This window comes from Rhineura floridana, chromosome 7, assembly GCF_030035675.1.
Source record: "Rhineura floridana isolate rRhiFlo1 chromosome 7, rRhiFlo1.hap2, whole genome shotgun sequence".
NCBI classification, from domain to species: domain Eukaryota; kingdom Metazoa; phylum Chordata; class Lepidosauria; order Squamata; family Rhineuridae; genus Rhineura; species Rhineura floridana.
This window is the reverse complement of record NC_084486.1, coordinates 4,276,954-4,303,725: the sequence shown is the minus strand read 5'-3', so window position 1 is coordinate 4,303,725 and position 26,772 is coordinate 4,276,954.

The window sequence follows — 26,772 nt, the reverse complement described above, 5'->3', positions numbered from 1 at the left end:
ATAAATTTAATTTTTGTGTCGCCTATCTGGCCGAAGCCACTCTAGGCGATGTACAAACTAAAATTCAGTAAATTACAATACAATACAGATAAAATACAATAAAATCAGAACGATCATTAATCACAGCAGCATGAAATCAGTTAGGGTGATCAATAGATAATAAAATATCCCAAAAAAGTTAGCCCTCCCCAGAATTCCTGAAGTCCTGTCCAAAAAGCCAAGTTTTTAATGCCCGGCGAAATATATCCAGGGAAGGGGCATGGCGAAGATCAAATGGGAGGAAGTTCCAGAGAGTGGAGGCCGCCACTGAAAATGCCCTCTCTCTAGTCCCTACCAACCTAGCTGTTTTCGTTGGTGGGACTGAGAGAAGGCCCTGTGTGGCTGATCTGGTTGGGCGGCTTAATTTGTGGTACTGGAGGCGCTCCTTCAGATAAACTGGGCCGAGACCGTATAGGGATTTAAAGGTTAATACCAACACCTTGAATTGGGCCCGGAAAACAACTGGCAGCCAATGTAGGTGAAATAATACTGGCATGATGTGATCACGGCGGCGGCTGTTTGTAAGCAACCGAGCCGCCGCATTCTGCACCAGTTGTAGTTTCCGGACCGTTTTCAAGGGTAACCCCACGTAGAGCACATTGCAGTAGTCTAATCGAGAGGTGACCAGGGCGTGTACCACCAGTGGGAGCTGATGAATAGGGAGGTAGGGTTGCAGCCTCCGTATGAGATGTAATTGGTACCAAGCTGCCCGGCTCACTGCCGAAATCTGAGCCTCCATGGACAGCTTGGAATCAAGAACCACCCCAAGGCTGCGGACCTGATCTTTCAGGGGTAAACTCACCCCATTAAACTGTAGGTCAACAGCACCCAACCTCCCCCTGTCACCCACAAGTAGCACCTCGGTCTTATCAGGTTTGAGCTTCAGTCTGTTCCTTCCCATCCATCCACTCACGGATTCCAGGCACTTGGACAAGGTCTCCACAGCCATCTCTGGTGAAGATTTAAAGGAGAGATAGAGCTGCGTGTCATCTGCATATTGATGACATCGCAGCCCAAAACTCCTGATGATAGCTCCCAGCGGCTTTACATAGATGTTAAATAGCATGGGAAAGAGGATAGAACCCTGTGGCACTCCGCATGTGAGGGGCCAAGGGTCTGAAACCTCATCTCCCAATGCTACCTGTTGATGCCTGTCAGAGAGAAAGGAACGGAACCACTGCAAAACAGTGCCTCCTGTTAAAGTGGGACCCTGGGAGGAAGAAGTAGTGTTTCTAATAGACACTGGAGCTGCCAGATCATCTTTGAATTGCATCCCCAAAGGTATGAATCTGTCACCTTGTAAATTATCAGGATCAGGAGTAAGAGGTGAAGAATTTTGATGTGCCAGTATTTGAAGAAGCTCAAGTGCAAATAAACCAACTAAAAAGACAAGGGAGGTAGAGAAATCTAAAAGTCCTCCCTGGGACCCTATTCAGGAAATATAGAACTGAGGGAACTGTCTGGAGTAGACCTGATTAATTTGGATAAATTGATGGTCTCCCTCAGTCCATCCATAGCTCCCTCTGGCCCCTCATCAACTTCCAGTAAAGTTGCAACAACTCAAACAGAGCCTGATACAAGACGCAATATTAATGACTATTCTACACAAATGAAGTCACTGGGGGATACAAGTTATGGATGTATGGGTGTTTATACAGTAACTAAACAAGTTAGTTAATTAAAAAGGCAAGAGAAACTGTCTTACAGTCAGAACCAATCACAATTAATATATTAGTTCCATCAGTACCAATTATAGAAATTGTCCCCAGTTTCATCAAACAGGAAATAAAACAATTAGAAAAGTAGGTTTGAATAATCATTTGGTGTTGTGGGTGTTGGGAATTAAGGGTGTGACAAAAGAGATGGACAATGTTGTGAAGTTAAGTCAAGGCCATTAATTTAAGGATCCAATAAGGGTGAGAATTGTGGTCTGGACATTATACATGTGTTAGAAAGGGTGGTGTGGGATAGGTAATGTCCACAACCACAGAAAACAAATTAAATAAGGAAAAGGAAGAAAAGGAAAATTTAGAAGAAGGCTGTTCCCTTCACTCCAGTGTTTTCAATTGAGAGGTGGAGAAAGTTGTTAGATGAATTTGAAAATGAGAACCAAGTGCAGGAGGTCATATTAGGATTCAGACCAAGATTAATGCACCCAAGTTAAGATAAGCCCCACAACCCATCCTCTGGATTTTGTAAGGAGATCCCAAACATTATCGAGGATTTGTTGTGGAGAAAAATAAATTGAGAGCAAAAAGAAGTAAAATGTGTATAAAGGTGGTCAGTTTTACCCACTTGTCATTTTTGCAGCAGAAAATAAGAAAGTAAAATGTCCAAAATGTATGAGAAATATGGCATGTTTCCAGTAGAATTCTTATCTTTGTGGCATACTCATATAAGCACTTAAAGCAAAAAGCAACAGTTCCTAGAAGAAAGAATCTTTGATTTAGAATTAAAATCATTAAAATGACTTTGGAAGGTAGGACTTGGTTTTCCAGTTTTGACAACTAGGTCCCCCTAAATGAGAAGAGAGCCTATTAAACTTCTGATAAGTTATATGGTGAATATAAATTTTATTTGGGTTATTAGTGTAGGGCCAATTACTTTAAAAATTTGGAACTGCCATATGATTTTACATGTATATCCCTTTTGAGGGAAATTACTCTATCCTACCCCTTTGTTGTCTAATGAGTAAGGATTTATGTATAAACATTCAGGTTCTTAGGAAAACTTGGAATGTTTCTCAGTAGTTATGAAGTAGTGCCTGAGTGGGGATACTCACTCAAGATTAAAAATAATTGAAATAGGCAGTATTTGGTTATAAGTACATACTCCCAGGAAAGTAAATAATGTCATGAGAAGAGAAAGGGGAGTCATGACTATAGTAATTACATATAAGGAGAATGAGATATAAATGAATTTGACTGATTTAATTAGGAAATAGTGTTATAAATATTGCTAAATCAAACACAATTTTAAGGTAAATTGTTAGATGAAAAACATTGAGAAATTCTGTTTACAGAATTGGCATATGTGTATACTTTAATCATTTGATAGGATAAAAATCATATTAATGTTAGTTTACAAAAAGTAAAGGAAAGATAATTAAGAAACTAAAAGATATTCCTACCATTTTATATGGTCTGGATTATTGGTGCTGTCAGTCCTTTGGTGGAAACTTCTCCACGAGTCTATTGTTCTTTTGAAGGGCCAGAAACTTCACACCTGGGCGTCTACTGAAGTGGACTTTCAGCTGTGCCAGTTTTCTTGAAATCCAGTCCAACGGTCATCTGGAAAGTCCAGATCTGAACAGACTTTTGGGGTAAGATCCAGTTGGAGAGACTACTTCATTTCAGTCTCTCTCTCAATTGAGTGGCAGGGACTTTCCCAGCTGAGCAGGTTGCTCAGGGGAAGGTTCACATGTGTGCGTTATCTTTGCTACAGCCTGACATTCAGCTTAGGAAAAAGAATCTGAAACAATTGAAACAGACCTTCTGCTTTTTGTATTTGATATGGAGAAACTAGAGATGGCCAACTGCCTGGACCAGTGGACCTAGACTGATGTTACCCATTCAATGGACTCTTATGCTCATATTGTTTTGCCAGGAAAAGGGGGGTACATGTAAATGTCATGGCAAAACAGTGTCTGGTTATTTATGTGAGAATTTCACTCTAGGGGAATTCTCTCCTTTGTTTTACTAAGAAACAAGGTAGAATAGAGTACTTAGATTGTTCTCTTATAGTTAAAGGGGTACTTTAGGATAATATCAGAAATAATCATGGTATTAAAATTGTTTGTATTTTTATGTTAAGAATAATACACACTCATTACCCCAATACATAATGATAAACAACAAGTATTGGGTAAAAGAAAATTAACATTTCAGTTTTGTTTTGGGTCATGACAAGGAGGGTGTACATTCATTTCATGGCTCAGTACTTCAGAGCTCATCACAGCAAAGACACCTTTGTTGGGTTCCTTCCGCTTCTCTGGAGCCCAGACCTCGGCTGACTTTCAACTAAGGGCTCCAGGGAGATGGACACCGAACACTGTTTCGGTTCCTCTTTTCTGGGCCGAGTGCCAGACTGCAGTAAAAGTAAGGCACGTATGTTAAATTTCCCCTGGCATCCTCTCTGAGTGCCCTGTTCCACTGTGGGGTTTCTGACCCTGCTGTGGACTGGTGGACTTGTGAGTAGGGGGAGAAGTTGCCTGAAGGCTGGGTCTGACCCTGGTGTCCACCAGGCTTTGTGAGCCCTGGAGGGAAACGGGGGGGGGAAACTGCCTGTATGTCTGCCCCAAGACCTGGTGAGACATTTCAAACCCTCAACAGACTTCAGAAAGTTGATGCCAGAGGACTGCATGAAAGTCTGGTGAGGAGCAGCCGGGAAAGGGAGGGCCTATATGCTTACATCACACTAGATGTTCAAATGGTGCTGACAATACAGTTGTAGTGATTAAGAACTATGAATTATCATATATCTCAACCACTACTTAGGAGAAACCCCTGTTTTCTTTGTGGAATAAAAAGAGGGGGGGAAATTAAACAAGATAGGTATGATTAAAAGGGAAACCTAGGACATAGAATCAAGGGGTACTAAGAAATTAAAAATTTTCTTCTTAGTTAGAAATAGTTATTTAAAGGATGGGAGTAGAAAAAGCCCTAGACACGAACTTCAGTTGCTTTCCTTTTCTTTAAGCAGATAACAGAAAATAAGAAAAAGTACTGAACGTATAAGGAACAAGGGAATGCAAGTGAAGGATATATGTGATGGGCAAGCATCTAAGGAATAATGACTCTATAAAGTCTAAAGGCAAAATGTCAATGGGAGAAAGGGGTAATAAAGCGACTATTAAGTTAAGGAATATAGGAGATACATTAACCTTTGAAACTATTGGTAGTATTTTCTTTTATATCCTCTCTAAGGAGAAAAGGGGGCCTTTGGCCCAAACCCCGTCGTTGGAGTTTGCTGTTGATAAGACACAAAGAAATTCTTGGACAGACATCACGACTACTTCTTTGAAGGACTACTACAGAATTGGTTTAGAGGATCAAAATTGGACAGATAAAGAAAGATTTGAGACTTTACTAATTCCAGAATTAGATACTTGGAGTTCAGGGTGGGAATGGAAGGAAACTTGGGTTAGGACCCCGTGCCCACACGTAAGATTTAAAATATATCAGGCAGAATATTGCTAAAAGAAACAGCTAATAGTCTTGTGGGGAGAGGGGAACCAAAGATATTGGATAACATATCATAAAGGGCAAAACCTAGTCTTCCCCTTATATAATTTCAGGTGGGGAAAAAAAAAAGGTTGGGGTTGGCAGAGTACAAGGGAATTAGGAATAAGGGAACATCGAAACAGTCTAAGGTGCAAACAGTGTGAAAAAGAGTGGGATTTTACAGAGGATTTGCAAGAAAGTTCTTGGACCCTCTTTTAAGGAATATGATTGAATGACAAATGGGGAAAAGATTACCTGTTATAATAGAAACCAAATTTCTGCCTGTTGGGGAGTGGGGGGGTTTCAACCAATAATATTTGTATACAAGAAACCTGGACACTTAAGACCAAGGGTTCTAGTACAAATACCCCTCAAGATTGAAACGACACCTAATAGAATACCCCCAGGTAGGGGTTAAATGTATAATGATCCCTGAAGTAATTTGTACAGGAATTGTTTGGATTGTAGTTGCAATAATAATAATAATAATTTGTCTGTTGAACATTTTCTTATATTTCTGGTTTTGTGAAGAGATCACCAGAGATGAAGAGATGGATTAGTCTGAGTAATGTGAAAGTTAGAATGAGAGTTGTGTTACTTGGGAGAAAATAACATTTGGAATGTTGTTTCCAGATAATAACACTCCCATCAGAAAAAGAGCCAAAAATGCCCAAGAAAAGTCATCTAGTCCACCACAGATTGACCTCCATAGGGTAAAAGTCATGGAAGTTCAGGATGGGCAGTTTGAATAGGAATAGCAATAGGAATAAGTGTGGATCCTTATGTTTATATTGTTTAACCAGAAAAAGGGAAATATATGTCAAAATATAAAATTCATGATAATGGTGAGAAAGCGGCAGGTGGCCAATAATGCCCGCCAGAAGGTCCGGACCCAGAAAATTAATATGGCCTTTATGGCTCTCCTCACCCTCATTCCCCTTAAGCCCGTCTTAAAGATTGAGACACTGCGCCTGGCTTCCAGTTACATCGCTCACTTGACCAATGTCCTGTTGTTAAGCGAGGACAGTGAGGAGGGACAACCCTACCTCAACTCCCTCTACAACACCAGATGTACACCAGAGATGGAAGATAAAGAGGCTAGGACCATATGTGTATTCTGCCTTAACAACCAGAGGAAGAAAGGGGGAGGCAGTCGGCAGAAGCTTGATGGGAGGTAGAGGGGCGAGACAGGAGTTCATGAGAAGATAGGGGGAGTCTAAATTGCAGTTTGGTTAGGACGGTCCTATCCCATGTGCTTATATTCAAAATAGAGACAGGATATGGAGAAATAAAATGCCTGGGTAGGATGGGTAAAATATATAGTCGAACTGCTATGCTTGTGCAACAGGCAGGCTAATAGCACAAATAGCACCCTCCTCTATAGAAGGACCAGACAGTACCACCAAAATAAGTTGCCTGTTGACTCTACACCAGCATGGGAGTGCTTGGAACAATGAGACCTGTCAAGAGCTTTTCCACCAGTTCCCAGCCTTAAAACCTAGAGACGTAAGGGCACCTCCAGTGTTCTCCAGAGTTTCTAGAAACCACCCAAAAGGTGGGAACTTTGGATGGTTGTACAGGAGATGGGCCAAGTAGTTCTTCTCACCTTTAAGTAGCACGGGCAGACTTATGGTGGTATTGTGGAGGTGGAACATTACAGGCTATCCTTCCTGAAAACTGGAAAGGGACATGTGCTATAGCACAATTGGCAAAACCATTTACCCTGGCATTTGAACCAACTAAGATGTTTTTTTTTTTTTTTCAATAATTTTTATTCAGATTTTCATAAAACATACAAGACAAAATCATAAAACATTCAAAGACAAAAAACAAAATCAAAAATAGTTAAACAAAAAGAAAAAAAAAAAACAAAAATAAAAAATAAAGAGTAAAATATTGACTTCCCATTTGTCAAAGATCAAATCAGTTATAAGTCTATAATATATAACAATCCTGTCTCTTAAGTCATATTATAAAATCACTTTCCTCCAGTAGTTATCTTACTTAATCATCAAATCTCATAAACATTACTTTATTCTTTCCACAAAAAGTCAAAGAGAGGTTTCAATTCTTTAAGAAATATATCTATCAATTTTTTTTTCCAGATAAGCATATCGATTAATCCATCTCATTACTAATTATGATAATCTTATTGTCATAACCATAGTCAAAATAAACATTTCAATTAATCCATCACATCAGAATCTGTTAGGTTCAATAATTTCAGTAGCCATTGTTCTATTATCTCTATTAGTTCCATTTTCCATCTTCCATCTTCAGTAATCTTGTTAAGTCCAGTAATTTCAATATCCAATCTTCCATTATCAGTATTCCATAATAATCTTGCTGTCAAAGCCATAGTCATATAGTAAGAGTCTGATGGGGATTACCTCTATCCCAAATATTTTCTTGCCATCCATTCTGAATAGGTTGCTGAAATACTGCTGTAAAATCATATCTCTGTTCTTTTTTTCAAAATACACTGGGTCATCTCTTAAAAGTTTTTCCATTGTCACATGGCTGCAGATAATTCCATAGATTTTCTCTATATTGGGCTCCATCACATCATTCCAGTCCAGAAGATTATCCATGCCATTGATAACTTTATCTCTAGAATCTTCATTCATTTCTTCAGAGATAACATTGAGTTCCAAACAATAGATTTTATTTCTAAAGTCCATAGACTCCAAATCTTGTTCCTGTTCCACGTTGGTTCCAATCTCCGGGATCTCCTCTCTCACAGGGACCCCTATTCCAGTCTCCAGGGTCGCCTCTCTCACAGGGACCCCTGTTCCAATCTCCGGGGTCTCCTCTCTCACAGGGACCCCTTCCAGGGTCACCTCTCTCACAGGGACCCTTATATCTTTAATCTCCTGCTTCATTTTACTCAATTCAATTTTCATTATCTCAATCTCATCCATTATTTTCTGAAACATAGTTATTTCCAGATTTTCAGCCACTTTCTTAATTGCCATTTTAAAAGAAAAATATAGGAAAACCACTTCTTATTTCAGCAACAATTGGGTTAATACTCCAAACTTGGTGACATCACAGTATAAACAGAGCAGACAGCCTTATCTCTCCAATAGTTAAGTAAACAAAATGCAGTTCCCAGGATCGAAACAATTAATGGCAATCGTCAAGAAACAGATTCGTCAAAATAAAATAGACCAAAAAGAGAGTAGTCTCAAAACAGTATAATATTTTTCAAAATAAAAATCTGGAATAGAAATCCCTCTTCTGTGTATATCTTTAGAATGCAAATCCAGGACAGCTTTTTGCAACAAAAACAGAGATAAGCTATTAATTAGTGCGTAGCAGAGAGAAGTTATGGCTCCCCAGTGAGATGTCAAAAACTGATCAATCTGGCAAATCTCTTTTAAACAGCAACAATTTAAGTCAAGTAAAAGAAAAATATAGAAAGAAGGGTGCTTGCCTGTTAGTGCGTTCTCTCTTAGAAGATAAGGTGAACGTTCGCTTTATCAGATAGAGCTTGCTGTTAAAAATCCGTCCCACCTTCGTCGGCTGGACCTCGTCCCATAAATTAATGAGATCTGGTCGTCCCAACAAAAATAGGCTTTGAGGTTAATCTCTTCGTTTCTCCCTACCCGGGAGAAGTTTAATCAGTCAAAAAAAAAAGAAAAAACTGACTGATATATCTGAATAAGCTTCTTTTGAGGCAGGAGCCCGTCTCAAAAGCAGGCACAGGCTAAGTCACCCTTCCCGGAAGTCCAACTAAGATGTTTAGTAGAAGAAATAAAAGAGAGGTAATAGATTCCTAATTTGATAAAAGTATTTATATAGATTCTATCAGATATAGATGACCAACTGAGTGGGTGGTTGGAGTCCAAGTTTGGAAAATGGAAGGGATGGATTGTATATATATTTACCTCACTAATAGTAATAGCAGGGGTATTGATGGCTGTAGGGTGTTGCATCATACCATGTGTACAGGGGTTAGCACAGAAAATAATAGAAACAGCTGTGACCAAACAAATGCCTATGGAACCCCATCCTTATAACGAAAATATGTTACTCTTAGCAGAACCAGAAGAAGATCCTCTATCTTCCCAGGAAACTCTATGTGAGACCATGTTAGAGGAGTTCAACAGAAATCTAAGAAATTCGTTATGAAAAAGACAACAAAAAGAATAAAATAGAAAAAGGGGGAATTGTGAGAAATGTAATGTTGCTTTTTCAGAATATTCTAAGGATAAATAAAATATGTAATTTTATTGTTAAGAATAAGGGGTTCATAAGTTGATAGACTGTTTGTAATAGATATTCTACAGAGGCTGAAGTTAACATAGATAGAGAAAAGGGGCTTTTTCTTTGAATAGGATATGACCGACCACAAAGTATCAGGCTGTAGCTGCTTTGTTTACCTTTTAGACAAAGTTAATTTTAAAATAAAGGATTCACGCTTGGCTGATTGAGATGAGGTTTTTATTCTTTAATTGCTTTGCTTAAGGTAAGGGGAATTAGTTGAGTAAATAGATTGTTTTAAATGACTGTTTTATAGATTGACTTTAGACAGACTGGGGTTAACATTGCTAGGCAAAAAGGGGTTTTTCTCCTGTAAAGATAGAAAATGACCATCTGGAACTCAGACAGTCTAGGCCTGTTTGTGGTCAAAGTCTGTTTTAATATAGAAAGGGGATTTTTGCTCGGAAGAATCATAGGGAAATTTTACTTTGCTTGATGTAATGGGAGTGTTCTGAGAATATTCTGCTTAATTAATATGTACATAACAAATATTGGTGTAGAGCATCTTAGATCTAAGTAATAAGAAAAATAAATAGGGGTGGGACTTTATTAAGGCGTTTTTGGATAAGATTGTAAACCCTGCCTCTGGCCAATGAGCAGGCAGGGGAGGGAATCATAGCGTCGGGCTAGGGGATAAAAGTCTGTACCAATGTCATGTTGGGTGTGTCTGCCTTCTGGTAGGCACCCGTCCTTGCAAGAACGAAATAAAGCTTTGAAAATTGCTTCACAATTGTCTCTGTTGTGAGTTTTCCCTGAAAGACCTTTTTGGGGGTCTCATAGGGGGTTTTTCACTTAAGAAAAACCACGTTTCTTACAATATCACTCACTCAGGCCTTGCGTTATAGCTCCTAATTGCTTTTGCTACATCACTTCTCACTATTAAAGCAACCCTGTTTCTTCTTAATGTCTCATTTCCTGCATAAAATATTTTGTAGTTGCCTGACTGAAAATGTCCCATTCCCGTCCATTTTAATTCACTCACACCAAGTATTATAGTGTTGATACGTTCCATTTCTTGCTTGACAATTTCTAACTTTCCCTGGTTCATGATTCTCAGATTCCATGTTCCTATTGTATATGTTGTACAGTCTCCTTTTGCATCTGTGCACATCAGCCTCTGGGCTTCCATTCGGCTTTGACCCAGTGGTGTCATTAGTCACAGCGCTACTTGTACTTGTCCTTTGTTCTTCCCCAGTAGCTCGGTGAGTGCCTTCTGACCTGGGGGTCTCATCTTCCAGCACTATCTCATGTTGCATTTTGGATACTCTGTTCCTAGGGTTTCCATGGTAAGAGATATTCTGAGATGGTTTACCATAGCCTTCCTCTGAGTTTGGATGCATCTTAGTCTGGTCTCTCAGCTTTCACCATACCACCTTGGGTGACCCTGCTAGGAGTCTAGTCTTTAGATTCCTAGACTCTTGAATGCATTGCTCTTAGCTTCTTCAGCACTCTCAAACCCCCTCACCACGTTAAGGCATGCATTCTAGAGGAGGGGGTTTAATATGGTGCCTCATTATATTTTTAGCTTGTTTTTAAATGAATTGCCTGAAAGCAGTGTGAAGGTGGTATATAATTGTAATTAATTAATTAAAATATCTATAATGTTGCTGCCTGAACAAATTAGGTCTACACCAACCTGCTGTAGATGATGTTTCAGGTCCTGGTTTACCTTCTTGGCTGGATCAAAATAGATGTATTTTGTTTAAAGCTGCCAAGGAAGAGAGGGAGAACAATAGGTAGGTAAATACATTTACATTGAATTTAGAAAGACAGAAAATGGCATTTGGATTCTGACTTGTGACTAGCAGCAAGCAGTGGTCTGTTCAGTTCTATTAACCAAGCTAGGATTTCTGAAAATGTGACACTAGCAACCTTTGGGAGTAAGAAATTCAGTTTTTCTTCACGTTAACATCAAAACCAAGGTTTCCAAGCTAAATTTGGTAAGGAGTAGTTCACTAACATGTTGTCCCCAAATGGTAATTTTATCGCATTATCTGTAAGGGGCATTACCTTTAATATTTATCTCTAAAGATAAAGGAAAAAAAAGACAGGTGAGGCAAGGAGCAAAATTGGACCAGCCCTGGACTCTCCTTAACCTCCTCCATCAGGAGGACCATGGTTCACAGATGGGCGACAATCTAGGCCTCTAGCATATTTTTATTGCTTACAATTAATATACAGTATTTACAACAGAGAGATAATAGTTGGATTGCTTTGCTGACTGCCTGGATGATTGGTCAGTCATTGCTTACTTTGCTTGTAAGAATAATTTTGGGCTTTGAGTACCTGATGGCATGTATTCAAGTGATCCTCAAGCTTCAGGAGCAGAAAACCTTTCAGGAGGTCACAGAATGCTATGGAAGCACAGCTGTGACCAGTGGCTGTCAAGCAGATGTAGAGGCAATGGCTTTCTAAGCACTGACAGACTATGGTTCCCATGTATATGCCAATGTAAGTGCTTGTGGCATACAGCACCTATTAATGATTTTAGTTATTATTTTTTATTTATCAAATTTATATCCTGCCCTTCCTCCCAGTAATGATTACCAAGGCAATAACGAGTTAAGCAATAGAATGTTTTATGCCGTTTCAATCAATTTTTTCAGTGGACTGAATGAATGAACTTTGTTGCTGCTGTTGAGAGATAGGAATGCCCCATCTAGCTCACCCTGGAAAATCAATTGATCTTTTTGAGCATTCCCTTCTGAATTCTTGAAAATGTTCAAAGAAATGTTTCAAGCATTCAACAGGAATTTTCTAAATAAAAGCTCAGCGGCTTGACCTGGCTTTGCTGGCAGTTGTCTCCACCCGCCCAGAAAAAAAATGTTTTCCCTTGGAGAAGGGGGAGGGGATAAAAGACAGAAAAGGACTCACTTTGGGGAGGTGTGGCTAGCCCACGATCAAGATGGCTGCATAATCTGTGGTCTCGGCAGCACACCTCACTTAATTGTTAAGAAATCTTCAGGGGGCATGGCTTGCCTGAATCCAAGATGGCTGCTTGAGCTGTTCTCTCCCGATACCCTGAGGGCCTATTATGCTGCTACTAATCAACTTTGAGCAAGCTTCAACCTCTAATTAAGTGCTGATGGTGTGGGAATGGTTATAGCATCTGGTAAGATAAAAGTGAAAGTTGCACATTTGGAAGTTCTGGAGTTAGATCAACTGTCAGAATCTGCTTTATCATACATGGCTGAAATTGACATGGCACAAGGAGGTAAAGAAATTGCCTAATGACCTGCCAGATGACAGTGAGATGGCATATTATTTTAAACTCCTCCATAAAGATTTAGCAAATGATGTACAAGCAGCAATTTTCTGAAATAGCTAATGCAGCTGGAGTGGCATTAGATCTGAGTTTCAAACACAAACCCAAGATTAAAATGCGTGAAAGTATCAGCAGAGATATGTAAATTCTCCTGGAATACCAGGAGAATATTGGCCGTAAAACCAACATTCATTTTTGAGGTTTTCCAGAGCGAGAAGGGGGGCTCTCCAATTAAATTCATACTCAGACGGTTTAAAGATCTGCAAACTGACATTAACCTCCCACCCATGAATATTAAACAAATCTATAGTGGCAGGGCCTCTCACTCAAAACGGTGGCTCCATAAGAGATCTTGTGATTCACTTTGATAAATACCGGATGAAAGCAGAGGTTTACAAAGCTCTGCATAATTTCAGAGAACTTAAATGTGGAGATGCTGTTATTCAAATTTACCAGGATGTTTGTGTGGAAACACTCAGAAGAAGGCAAAGCTTAAGACCAGTCACTGAGGTTCTACAAAAGGCTACAGTGCAGTACCGATGGGGATTTCTGTTTAAACTTACAGTTCACCACAAAGAAAAGACTGTGACTGCAGTTACGCTGAAGGAGGCAAAAGCTCTTCTTGCAGAAATGCACTTGGAAATCCCTGAAGGCTCTGATGCTGGAAGCGATGATGGCAGTGATTCAACTCCCGGTTGGGAACAACAAAGAAAGAAAACAGCAGAGGGAAAGCATAAACCACCTGAAAGTCTGCACAAAGAAATCGAAAAATGCAGCCCTCTTGGAGGGGGATCACTAAGTGATGACGACTAAAGAAACACAACTTTTTCTTCAATACCAGAATCTGCCTTTTTCTCCTTTTTGCTTTTTGCACTATTGAAGTACTTGGCTCAGAGTTACTTATTTTCTAGCTTTTTTCCTGTAATAGTTCTCCCTTGTTGTTGCAGAGAAAATTCGCCTTTTGGCTTTTGTAAGAAGCTGTTCTTTCCCCTCTGCCTTTAAATTAGATAACCCTCAGGGTCGGGTTGCATGAAGGTCTCATTTTGTTAGTAGTGGCTTGGCCCTTCTGTTCCACCCCAGGTTTACTGAGAGCAGCTCATGTTCTACTCATGGATACACCAGTTGTGCTCCACTCCGGGAGGTGGTGGTTTTTATTTATTTATTTCCTATGTATCTCATTGTTAGCCCTGTTTTGCCATTCCCTTTGTTTTGCTTGTTCTTTTTTCTTCTTTTTATAATGGTGGTGCTTTTTTCCTTCCCTTCTTATTAACAGGCTGAGGGCTGAGCTTAACCCTCTGATGTGAACGTTAAAATTACTCTCCTGGAATGTCAAAGGGCTCACAACAGCTCGTAAATGTTCCTGGGTAGCTGCAGCACTTTGCTGTTGTTATGTGCCTTCAAATTGATTATGACTTTTGATGACCCTATGAATCAGTGACCTCCAACCATCTGTTATAAACCGCCCTGTTCAGATCTTGTAAGTTCAGGTCTGTGGCTTCCTTTATGGAATCAATCCATCTCTTGTTTGGCCTTCCTCTTTTTCTACTCCCTTCTGTTTTTCCAAGCATTACTATCTTTTCTAGTGAATCATGTCTTCTCATGATGTGTCCAAAGTATGATGACCTCAGTTTCATCGTTTTAGCTGCTAGTGATAGCTCTGGTTTCATTTGTTCTAACATCCAATTATTTGTCTTTTTCGCAGTTCATGGTATCTGCAAAGCTCTCCTCCAACACCACATTTCAAATGAGTTGATTTTTCTCTTATCCGCTTTTTTCACTGTCCAACTTTCACATCCATGCGTAGAGATCGGTAGAATGATCCTGACTTTAGTGTTCAGTGATACATCTTTGCATTTGAGGACCTTTTCTAGTTCTCTCACAGCTGCCCTCCCCAGTCCTAGCCTTCTCCCTATTTCTTACAATTGTCTCCATTTTGGTTAATGACTGTGCCGAGGTATTGATAATCCTTGACAAGTTCAATGTCCTCATTGTCAACTGTAAAGTTACATAAATCTTCTGTTGTCATTTAGTCTTTTTGATGTTCAGCTGTAGTCCTGCTTTTGTGCTTTCCTCTTTAACTTTCATCAGCATTCATTTTCAATCATTACTGGTTTCTGCTAATAGTATGGTATTGTCTGCATATCTTAAAATACTGATATTTCTCCTTCCAATTTTCACAAGTCCTTCATCTTGGTCCAATCCCGCTTTCCGTATATGTTCTGCATATAGATTAAATAAATAGGGTGACAAAATAGACCCCTGTCTCACACCCTTTCTGATTGGGAACCAATTGGTTTCTCCATATTCTGTCCTTACAGTAGCCTCTTGTCCAGATTAGAGGTTGCACATCAGGACAATCAGATGCTGTGGCACCCCCATTTCTTTTAAAGCATTCCATAGTTTTTCATGATCTACACAGTCAAAGGCTTTGCTGTAATCTATAAAGCACAGGGTGATTTTCTTCTGAAATTCCTTGGTCCATTCCATTATCTAACGTATATTTGCAATATGATCTCTGGTGTCTCTTCCCTTTCTAAATCCAGCTTGGACATCTGGCATAACTCCAGAGGGTAGCACTAGGTCTAATGGTTTTAAGTTGCAGGAGCGTACATTCAGATTGGACATTAGAAGGAACTTCTTGACAGTAAGGGCAGTTCGGCAATGGAACCGACTGCCTAGGGAGGTGGTGGGATCCCCTTCGCTGGATGTCTTCAAGCAGAGGCTGGACAGCTATCTGCGGGAGATGCTCTAGCTGTGGACTTCCTGCTGTGAGCAGGGGGTTGGACTCGATGGCCTACAAGGCCCCTTCCAACTCTATGGTTCTATGATTCTATCTTGAGCATTAGTTTACTTGCATAGGATATTAAGGCAATAGTTCGATAACTACTGTATTCCATGGGATCCCCTTTCTTTTAAATTGGAATGTATAGCATCATAGAATAGTAGAGTTGGAAGGGGCCTATAAGGCCATCGAGTCCGACCCCCTGCTCAATGAAGGAATCCAAATCAAAGCATTCCCAACAGATGGCTGTCCAGCTGCCTCTTGAAGGCCTCCAGTGTCGGAGAGCCCACTACCTCTCTAGGTAATTGGTTCCATTGTTGTATAGCTCTAACAGTTAGGAAGTTTTTCCTGATGTCCAGTTGAAATCTGGCTTCCTGCAACTTGAGCCCATTATTCTGTATCCTGGACTCTGGGACGATCGAGAAGAGATCCCAACCCTCCTCTATGTGACAACTTTTCATGTACTTGAAGAGTGCTATCATATCTCCCCTCACTCTTCTCTTCTCCAGGCTAAACATGCCCAGTTCTTTCAGTCTCTCCTCATAGGACTTTATTTCCAGTCCCCTGATCATCTTTGTTGCCCTCCTCTGAACCCGTTCCAGTTTGTCTGCATCGTTCTTGAAGTGCGGAGACCAGAACTGGACGCAGTATTCAAGATGAGGCCTAACCAGTGCTGAATAGAGGGGAACTAGTACTTCACGCGATTTGGAAACTATACTTCTGTTAATGCAGCCTAATATAGCATTTGCCTTTCTTGCAGCCACATCACACTGTTGGCTCATATTCAGCTTGTGATCAATGACAATTCCAAGATCCTTCTCACATGTCGTACTGCTGAGCCAAGTATCCCTCATCTTATAGCTGTGCATTTGGTTTCTTTTTCCTAGGTGTAGAACTTTGCATTTATCCCTGCTGAATTTCATTCTGTTGTTTTCAGCCCAATGCTCCAGCCCATCAAGGTCCCTTTGAATTTTCTTTCTGTCTTCCATGGTATTAGCTATGCCCCCCAACTTTGTATCATTTGCAAATTTGATAAGCATGCTTTGTACCTCCTCATCCAAGTCGTTAATAAAAATGTTAAAGAGCACTGGACCCAGGACTGAGCCCTATGGCACCCCACTCGTTACTTCTGCCCAGTTTGAGAAGGAACCATTGATAAGCACTCTGAGTACGATTCTGGAGCCAGCTGTGGATCCACCTGATAGTTGTTTCATCCAGCCCACATTTAGCTAGCTTGCTAATCAGAATATCATGGGGCACTTTGTCAAAAGCTTTGCTGAAGTCGAGATATATTATGTCCACAGCATTCCCACAGTCTACAAGGGAGGTTACCCGATCAAAAAATGAGATGAGATTAGTTTGGCAGGATTTGTTCTTCATAAATCCATGTTGGCTCCTAGTAATCACTGCATTGCTTTCAAGGTGCTTACAGATTGACTGCTTTATAATCTGCTCCAGAATTTTTCCAGGGATTGATGTTAGGCTGACTGGTCTGTAGTTCCCCAGCTCCTCCTTCTTGCCCTTTTTGAAGATAGGGACAACATTAGCTCTCCTTCAGTCATCCGGCACTTCACCAGTCCTCCATGATTTCGCAAAGATAATAGACAGCGGTTCTGAGAGTTCTTCAGCCAGTTCCTTCAATACTCTAGGATGCAGTTTATTGGGCCCTGGACATTTGAACTCGTTCAAAGTGATTAGGTATTCCTTGACCATTTGTCCATCAATCTCAAGCTCCAATCCTGCCCCTTCTACTTCCTGTTTCCCGGGAGGGTCGTAGACCCATTTTTGGGAGAAGACTGAGCCAGAGTAGGAATTGAGCACTTCTGCCTTTTCTTTGTCATCTGTTATCATTTTGCCATCCTCATTGAGTAGCTGTGCCACCGTTTCTTTTCTCTGTCTTTTACTATGGACATACCTGAAGAAAGCTTTTTTTGTTGCTTTTAGCATCCCTCACTAACCTCAGCTCATTCTCAGCTTTAGCCTTCCTGACACCATCCCGGCAATTCCATGATACCTGCCTGTACTCTTCCTTTGTGGCCTGGCCTTCTTTCCACTTCCTGTATGTGTCCTTTTTTGTTTTCAGGTCATCTCTAAGCTTTTTGTGAAGTCACATTGGCTTCTTCTGTTGTTTCCCCCCTTTCTTCCTTGTTGGAATTGCTTCCAGTCTGTGGGCCATTGTTTAGTTTTCCATATTTCTTGACATATTTTTGTCAAAATTTGGACAGATTCAGTCTGTTTCTTCCAAGTATTTTAAGAGCAGCTTTCACCTCACATTCTAGAATTTCTGGTTCTTCATCATACAGCTCCTCCATGAATGACTGTGTCATCCTGGCATCTCTTTTATAGAGTTCTTCAGTGTATTGCTTCAATCTTCCTTTTATTTCATCTCGGTCAGTCAGTGTGTTCCCCTGTTGATTATTCAACATCCCTAATCTTGGTTTAAATTTCCCTTTCATTTCTCTAATCTTTTGGAATAGGGCTCTTGTTCTACCTTTTTTGTTCTCTTCTATTTCTATACAATAACTATTGTAATAGTTCTCTTTGTCCCTATGTACTAGTTGCTGTATTGTTGCGTTTAGGGTTCTGATGGTGTTTCTCCTTTTGCTTTTGCTTTCCTTCTCTCTCTAACCATTTTAAGTGTTTCTTCAGTCATCCATTGAGGTCTTTCTCTCTTTTTAACAAGAGGTATTGTCTTTTTGCATTCTTCCCTGATAATGTCTCTGACCAATCCATAGTTCTTCTGGTTCTCTGTCAACTAAGTTTAAAGCCTCAAACCTGTTCCTTATTTGATCTGGGATGTTACTTAAATTGTATTTTGGCATTATGATTGCTTTGTTCTTCTTCTTTAGCTTTACTGTGATTTTCGATATGACCAGTTCATGATCTGTACTGCAGTCTGCTCCTGGTCTTGTTTTTGTATAAAGTATGGAACTTCTCCATCTTCTGCTACCAATTATATAATCAATTTGATTCTTATATTGACCATTTGGTGATGTCCACATGTAAAGTCGTCTTTTCGGTTGCTCAAAAAATGTGTTTGCAAGAAATAAATTATTAGCTTCACGGAATTCAGTGAGTCTTTCTCCTGCTTAATTTCTGTCTCCTAAGCCCCATGTTCCCACAATTCCTAGTTCTTCTCTATTCCCTACTTTTGCATTCCAGTCTGCTGATTATCAGCATATGTTGTTTTGGTGTGCGATCAATTTCTTCCTGTAGTTCTGTGTAAAATCTCTCCAATTCCTCTTCTTCTACATTTGCTGTTGGAGCACAGACTTGGATGATGGTTATGTTAATAGGTTTCCCGTTTAATCTCATTGATATCACTTGTTCAGACCTTGCGTTGTAGCTCCTAATTGCTTTTGCTACATCACTTCTCACTATTAAAGCAACCCCATTTGTTCTTAATTTCTCATTTCCTGCATAAAATATTTTGTAGTTTCCTTGGGCCAGTTACTGCCTCTCAGCCTCAGAGGAAGTCTTGGTAAACCACCTCTGAATACCACTTACCATGAAAATGCTATTCATAGGGTCATAGAATCATAGAATAGTAGAGTTGGAAGGGGCCTATAAGGCCATCAAGTCCAACCCCCTGCTCAATGCAGGAATCCAAATCAAAGCATTCCTGACAGATGGCTGTTCAGCCTCCTCTTGAATGCCCCCAGTGTCGGAGAGCCCACTACCTCTCTAGGTAATTGGTTCCATTGTGGTATAGCTCTAACAGTTAAGACGTTTTTCCTGATGTCCAGTCAACATCCGTGTCCTGCACTCGGATGATCGAGAAGAGATCCTGGCCCTCCTCTATGTGACAACCTTTCATGTACTTGAAGAGTGCTATCATATCTCTCCTCAGTCTTCTCTTCTCCAGGCTAAACATGCCCAGTTCTTTCAGTCTCTCCACATAGAGCTTTGTTTCCAGTCCCCTGATCATCTTTGTTGCCCTCCTCTGAACCCGTTCCAGTTTGTCTGCATCCTTCTTGAAGTGCGGAGACCAGAACTAGACACAGTATTCAAGATGAGACCTAACCAGTGCCATAGGTCGGAATCGACTTGAAGGCAGTCCATTTCCATTTTGATTGAATATGTCCCATTTAGCTGCAGCAATAAAAACTGAAAACCCTGACATTATTTTTCCTCAGGAGACCCATCAGAAAGTGGTTCATGTAAATGTTATTAAGCATGGTTGGCTTGGGGGAGCAATACAGCTCATATGGATCCTCTAAAGACAGAGGGGTTTCTGTAATGCCTGCTCGATGCTGTCCAATCTCCATTGATAATGTTAAAACAAACACAAGAGGGTGATATATCTATATAAAAGGTTCTTTAAAAGGGGAACAAGTAACACTTGGCTCTATCTGTCATCCTAACTCAGGCCAGTTAGAATTTCTAATGGAAGCACCCGCTAATCTACAATCTTTTAGACAGGAAAAAGTTGTTTTGGGGGAATATTTAAATATGGTCATCAATGAGAGACAGAAGTGATCCTTCTCATAGAGGTTCTTGTGTTATTACTCTTCTGGGGTCTCTCTTACATGACCATGGGCTTGTGAATGTCTGGCATCTAAGACACCAACAGGATAAAGATTTCACATTTTTCTCATCATGTTATAAAACCTATTCGAGAATAGACTTTTTTATTCACAAGATGCTAGCAATGTACAGAGGGTGAACATTGGAGTAATTTCCTTGTCTGACCATTCTCTACCGTCAATAGAGCTAAATCTTGGTCAGAGAATTGAATCTACTTTTTCATGGAGGCCACCTTTAAGTCTTTTGTTGCAAAGGAAGATTAAAGACTGATTACTCAAGGTTGCTAATAACTATTTTGCAGAGAATATCACCCCTGATGTGGATTGGGCTACCATATGGGACGCTATGAAAGTTGTGTTAGGAAGGCATTGTATACAGGAGGTGGTGCGGTGCTGAAAAAGTACGCAGTTTTGAGAAACAGAAATTGCTAAAGGAGGCAGCACTCCTTGAATACAAGCACAAAGAGGGAGGTAGCTCTAGAATTTATAAACAACTAACAAAAAAAAAAGCAGAATTGGAAGCCTTGGATATTGAAGGTAAATTTGTCATTGCTTCATCTAAACAGAGCCTATTATAAGTTTTGGAATAAACATTCACAATTGCTGGCTAGGGCATTGACTAAGATATTTAACCAGAACTGTGTTGCCCATGTCTTCAATTCAACAGGAACATCCTCTTACACTTCTGCTGACATTAATAAAGCTTTTGCTGAGTTTTATCTGTCCTTGTATGAAATAGATAAACCTGACCAGTAGACTCTCCACAGCTATATTGGCAAGGCTAAATTGCGCCCTCTGTCAAATGTGCACAGAGATATGTTGGATCAACCAATTACTTCTGAGGAGATAGAAAATGTCATTAAAAACCTCAAACGAAGCAAAGCACCTGGGGGGATGGGTTTGGCAGTCACTTCTACAAGGACTTTGCAGATTGTTTAATCCCTCACTTAACTGTTTTGTTCAACAATTTATTACAAGGCCTGAGGGTTCCGGACTCCTGGAAAGAACTGCACTTAATTGTCACTGCAAAGCCCAACAGGGATCTGAAGTTGCTATGTTCATATCGTCCTATTGCATTGATCAATCAAGATGCAAAAAATGATTTTAAAAAAAGTTATTTAAATTCAGGGCAAAACCCTGCTTCTTAGATGTGTGCATTTGCATTTGCACACACTGGCACATGCAGCTCAGACCACTGAATTATTCTCTATATCCATAACACTTAAGTTCCCTGTCGTAGGGGTGGAGTCGCAGTTGCTGTTGGGTGTTTGTGTGTGGAGTCTGGGAGAGGCCTGGGGAGACAAGTGGTAGCACTCTGCTCTTTCTGTATGTATCCTGAGGGCAGGACATTTGTGTAATGTGCTCCCTTTGTACAAAAAGGGTAATGTACCCATTCCATCTTTCTCATCACCACAGTTTCCCCTTGGATGCTCACCTGAGCTAGAGCGCCCCTATCAGAAGGTTGGTGTACTGCGATGGGTGCAGAGAAATATGAAATCTGTGCTCCATCACAACCGTGTAGATGGTTGGGAGGCTGTGGGGATCAGTGTTTTTTGCCTCTCCGTTGAGTTCAATAGACAGCACTTAATTGCACCTCTGTAGTCAGTGCAAAGTTGCATCAGCATTGGGGTGGGATCAGGGATTGGAGGTCCTGGATTTGGCCTGTATCTGCTACATCCCTGCCCTGTTTTGTCTACATCACTGGTGAAGTTGCACTAGTAGCTCAAATATGCTGGCGTTGAGCTGCACTGTTGTATCTGCAAAACTGCAGTGGCTTCTCTCCACCGGAGGATGTTGTCCCAAGTTTCACCAGTGTTGTGGGGGCTCTGCCATATCTTATACCCTCCCAGCCAATGTATCTTGAGTATAGGATTGTGCCAGAAGTGTCACTGGTGCACCATGACTGGAGGGTGTCAGGGGTGCTGACATTGTCACATGGAAGTACCTGCCATTGCTTCTATGTTATCACTGTGTTGTGGCTGGAAAAGGAGGGCAAACCCTTCTCCTGGGCAACAACTATCCCAGTGGCAGGCGACTTAACATATTTCATGTGGATGCCCACCCTCCAAAATGAGTGCCTGGCACACTGCAAATACACAGTATGCAGCAGCCAGATTGGTAACAGGGACCAGACGGTTTGAACATATAAAACTGATTCTGGCCCGCTTGCATTGGCTGCCTATATGCTTCCGAGCTCGATTCAAAGTGCTGATTTTAACCTGTAAACCTTACATGGCTTAGGACCACAATACCTGATGGAATGCCTCTCCCAACATAAACCCACCCGTACACTATGCTCAACACCCAAGGCCTTCTTCTGGGTGCCTACCCAGAGGGAAGCTGGGAGTCTGGCCACAAGGGAGAGCCTTCTCAGTGGTGGCCCCCAAATTATGGAATGATCTCCCTGACGAGGTGCGCCTGGCACCAACACTGTTATCTTTTCAACACCAGGTCAAGACTTTGCTCTTCCCCAGGCGTTTTAGCATGTGTTTTTAAATTGTTTTTAAATTTTTTAAAATTGTGTCTTTAAATTGTTTTTTTGTGTTTTAAAATTTGTATATTTGTTTTTAATGTTTTTAATTGCTGTAAACCGCCCAGAGAGCTTCAGATATGGGGCAGTATATAAATGTAATAAATAAATAAATAAATTTACAAAATGACACTTTAGAAGCAGGGCACAAATTACTGAGACTGTTCAGCAGCCCCAAGTAAAGCTAACTAGATGTGAATGCATTTCTATGCAGAAATATGTTTCAGAAATAAGTTTGGTTGAACTGTTTGGCAACTTTCTTTCTCGTTGGAAGTGAAAAGTCCTGGATGTTTTCAGTAAGCCCAGAGGATTCCTAAAGAAATAATTAAGTATTAGAAACAAGGGCAAGTACTGGAGGGGAGGGCTGCACTGGGAGACTTCTATCTTTCTCTTCCTCCCACATAAGAAGAGGGGCATGGAGGCCCTCCTGTACATTGGGGGAAGGAGGGCTTAGTTCCCTCAAGTCAAATGTAATTTAAGAACTGTAGCAAGATGTCCCAAAGAATTAGCAGAGTCTCAGGTTTCAGTAGAATTTTTCTGGATTTTGCAAACCTGTAATTCTAGATGTAGTTGGTTCTAAATCAATACAAATAAATCCTTTCCAATCTTGCCTGGTTTAAAGCAACACACATAATTAAGACGGGACCTTCAGATCTGTGGGAGAATCTTGATAAGTCTCCACATTCTTCACCCAGTGCAAACAGGCTCAAGCCTCATAACATCAGGCTCCATGGCAAGTATTTTGGGTGCTTCCAAACTGAAATTAATTATAGAATTGGTACTGCTCATACATGGAAGGGATTTTTTGCAGCAAACACACCACATTGTCATAATCAAAATGCTAGCTTGTACTTTTTTCTTTCTTATTTAATCCAGATTTCCCCTTGGTGCAGAAAATCTACTAAGTAAAAAATAACCAATTATAAATTCTCAGTCATCACTGATGTGGAAGCTCATAAGCACATTTTGGGGAGTGGATAGTCTGTCACAAGCATGGTGACATTTCAGTGGGTGGCCTATTGCCATACTCCTATTTCCACCTATTGCTGCATGTTGAAGGAATGTCCGAATTTCAACCCCGTTCGAAGAAGCCATTCACTCAAAATGTCCACACAGTAAATGTTGGGAGTTATCCCAGAGACTGTAATCTCAGGCTGTGAGCACAGCACAATAGTCGCCTATACCAAAGTGTTTCATTGGCCACACCTGGAGGAGTATCTGGTTGATCTTCTGATCAGCTGCAAAATCTGTTTGAAGCTGAAGTTTTAAAAAAATGCACCTGAGCTGATGACACCAGGTTTTACAGTAAAAAGGGGAGGGGTTTGACTAGAGTCTGGTGCCCCCATTTTTAGAAAAGAGAGGTGGACATGCACCGGAAACAGCAGAACATTTGTCTCTACCCTCAGTACTTGGGACTTTTTGAGGATGATGATGATGTCTTGCGCAAGGCATCATCAGAATTTCAATATTTCTTTACTGTTGTTGTTGTTGTTGTTGTTATGTGCCTTCAAGTCGATTATGACTTATGCTGACCCTATGAATCAGTGACCTCCAAGACCATATGTCATGAACCACCCTGTTCAGGTCTTGCAAGTTCAAGTCCGTGGCTTCCTTTATGGAATCAAACCATCTCTTGTTTGGTTTTCCTCTTTTTCTACTCACTTCTGTTTTTCCCAGCATTATTATCTTTTATTTATTTATTTATTTATTATAATTGTATACCGCCCCATAGCCGAAGCTCTCTGGGCGGTTTACAGTAACTAAAAACAAATACAATTTAAAATACATCTTTTAAAAAACAATTTAAAACAATTTAAAAATTTAAAACAATATAAAACACATGCTAAAATGCTTGGGAGAAGAGGAAAGTCTTGACCTAGCGCCAAAAAGATAACAGTGTTGGCACCAGGTGCACCTCGTCAAGAAGATCATTTCATAATTTGGGGGCCACAACTGAGAAGACCCTCTCCCTTGCTGCCATTCTCCGAGCTTCCCTCGGAGTAGGCACCCGGAGGAGTGCCTTTGATCTTGAACGTAGTGTATGGGTGGATTTGTATCGGGAGAGGCGTTCCATCAGGTATTGTGGTCCCAAGCCATGTAAGGCATTATAGGTCAAAACCAACACCTTGAATCGAGCTCGGAAACATACAGGCAGCCAGTGCAAACGGGCCAGAATCGGTTTTATATGTTCGGACCGTCTGGTCCCTGTTACCAATCTGGCCACTGCATTTTGCACAAGCTGCAGTTTCTGAACCATCTTCAAAGGCAGCCCCACGTAGAATGCATTGCAGTAATCTAATTTAGCGGTTACCAGAGAATGGACAACTGAAGCCAGGTTATCCCTGTCCAGATAAGGGCGTAGTTGGGCCACCAACTGAAGTTGGTAGAAGGCACTCCGTGCCACCAAGGCTGCCTGAGCCTCAAGTGACAGAGATGATTCTAGGAGAACCCCCAAGCTACGAACCTGCTCCTTCAGGGGGAGTGCAACCCCATCCGGGACAGGTTGGACATCCACCATCCGGTCAGAAGAACCACCCACTAGCAGCATCTCAGTCTTGTCTAGATTGAGCCTCAGTTTATTAGCCCTCATCCAGTCCATTGTTGCAGCCAGGCACCAGTTCAGCATATTGACAGCCTCACCTGAAGAAGATGAAAAGGAGAAATAGAGCTGCGTGTCATCAGCATACTGATGGCAACGCACTCCAAAGCTCCGGATGACCGCACCCAATGGTTTCATGTAGATGTTGAACAGCATGGGGGACAGAACTCACCCCTGCAGAACCCCATACTGGTGAGTCCAGGGTGCCGAGCAATGCTCCCCAAGCACCACCTTCTGGAGGCGACCCGCCAATTGAACAAGTCCCCTTTTTCAGATATTTGGGGATTATTTTTCACTCGTCGGGCTCCTGGAATTTCCACCTAAGAAACTCAGCCGAAAGTGCACAGAGAAGTATTAGGGCTCTTCTCTCTTTTTTCTTCTCTAACGGGGGGCCAATACATCCCAGCGGCAATGTTAGTCTTTAACTCCAAAGTCGTACCCCAACTCCTATACGGTTCCCAATTGTGCACCCAGGGTGATTACACCCCCCTGGAACGTGCGCAATCTAAATTTCTCAGGAACATTCTGGGCTTACCTTGCTGCATCCCAAATGTTGCATTACACCAGGAGTTAGATACCTTGCTGGTTGAGACTAGGGCTTGGGTCTATTGGATAAACTTGTGGCTAAAGCTGATTCCCCCCCCCCCCCGGGACTCGCTCCACTAACTCTTATTGACCCTTATCAATCGCGCTGGAAATGTGCGGTAAATTCTAAATTGCTGTCTATGGGCTTCTTTTTTTTTTTTTTTCAATAATTTTTATTCAGATTTTCATAAAACATACAAGACAAAATCATAAAACATTCAAAGACAAAAAACAAAATCAAAAATAGTTAAACAAAAAGAAAAAAAGAAAAAAAAAACAAAAATAAAAAATAAAGAGTAAAATATTGACTTCCCATTTGTCAAAGATCAAATCAGTTATAAGTCTATAATATATAACAATCCTGTCTCTTAAGTCATATTATAAAATCACTTTCCTCCAGTAGTTATCTTACTTAATCATTAAATCTCATAAACATTACTTTATTCTTTCCACAAAAAGTCAAAGAGAGGTTTCAATTCTTTAAGAAATATATCTATCAATTTTTTTTTCCAGATAAGCATATCGATTAATCCATCTCATTACTAATTATGATAATCTTATTGTCATAACCATAGTCAAAATAAACATTTCAATTAATCCATCACATCAGAATCTGTTAGGTTCAATAATTTCAGTAGCCATTGTTCTATTATCTCTATTAGTTCCATTTTCCATCTTCCATCTTCAGTAGTCTTGTTAAGTCCAGTAATTTCAATATCCAATCTTCCATTATCAGTATTCCATAATAATCTTGCTGTCAAAGCCATAGTCATATAGTAAGAGTCTGATGGGGATTACCTCTATCCCAAATATTTTCTTGCCATCCATTCTGAATAGGTTGCTGAAATACTGCTGTAAAATCATATCTCTGTTCTTTTTTTCAAAATACACTGGGTCATCTCTTAAAAGTTTTTCCATTGTCACATGGCTGCAGATAATTCCATAGATTTTCTCTATA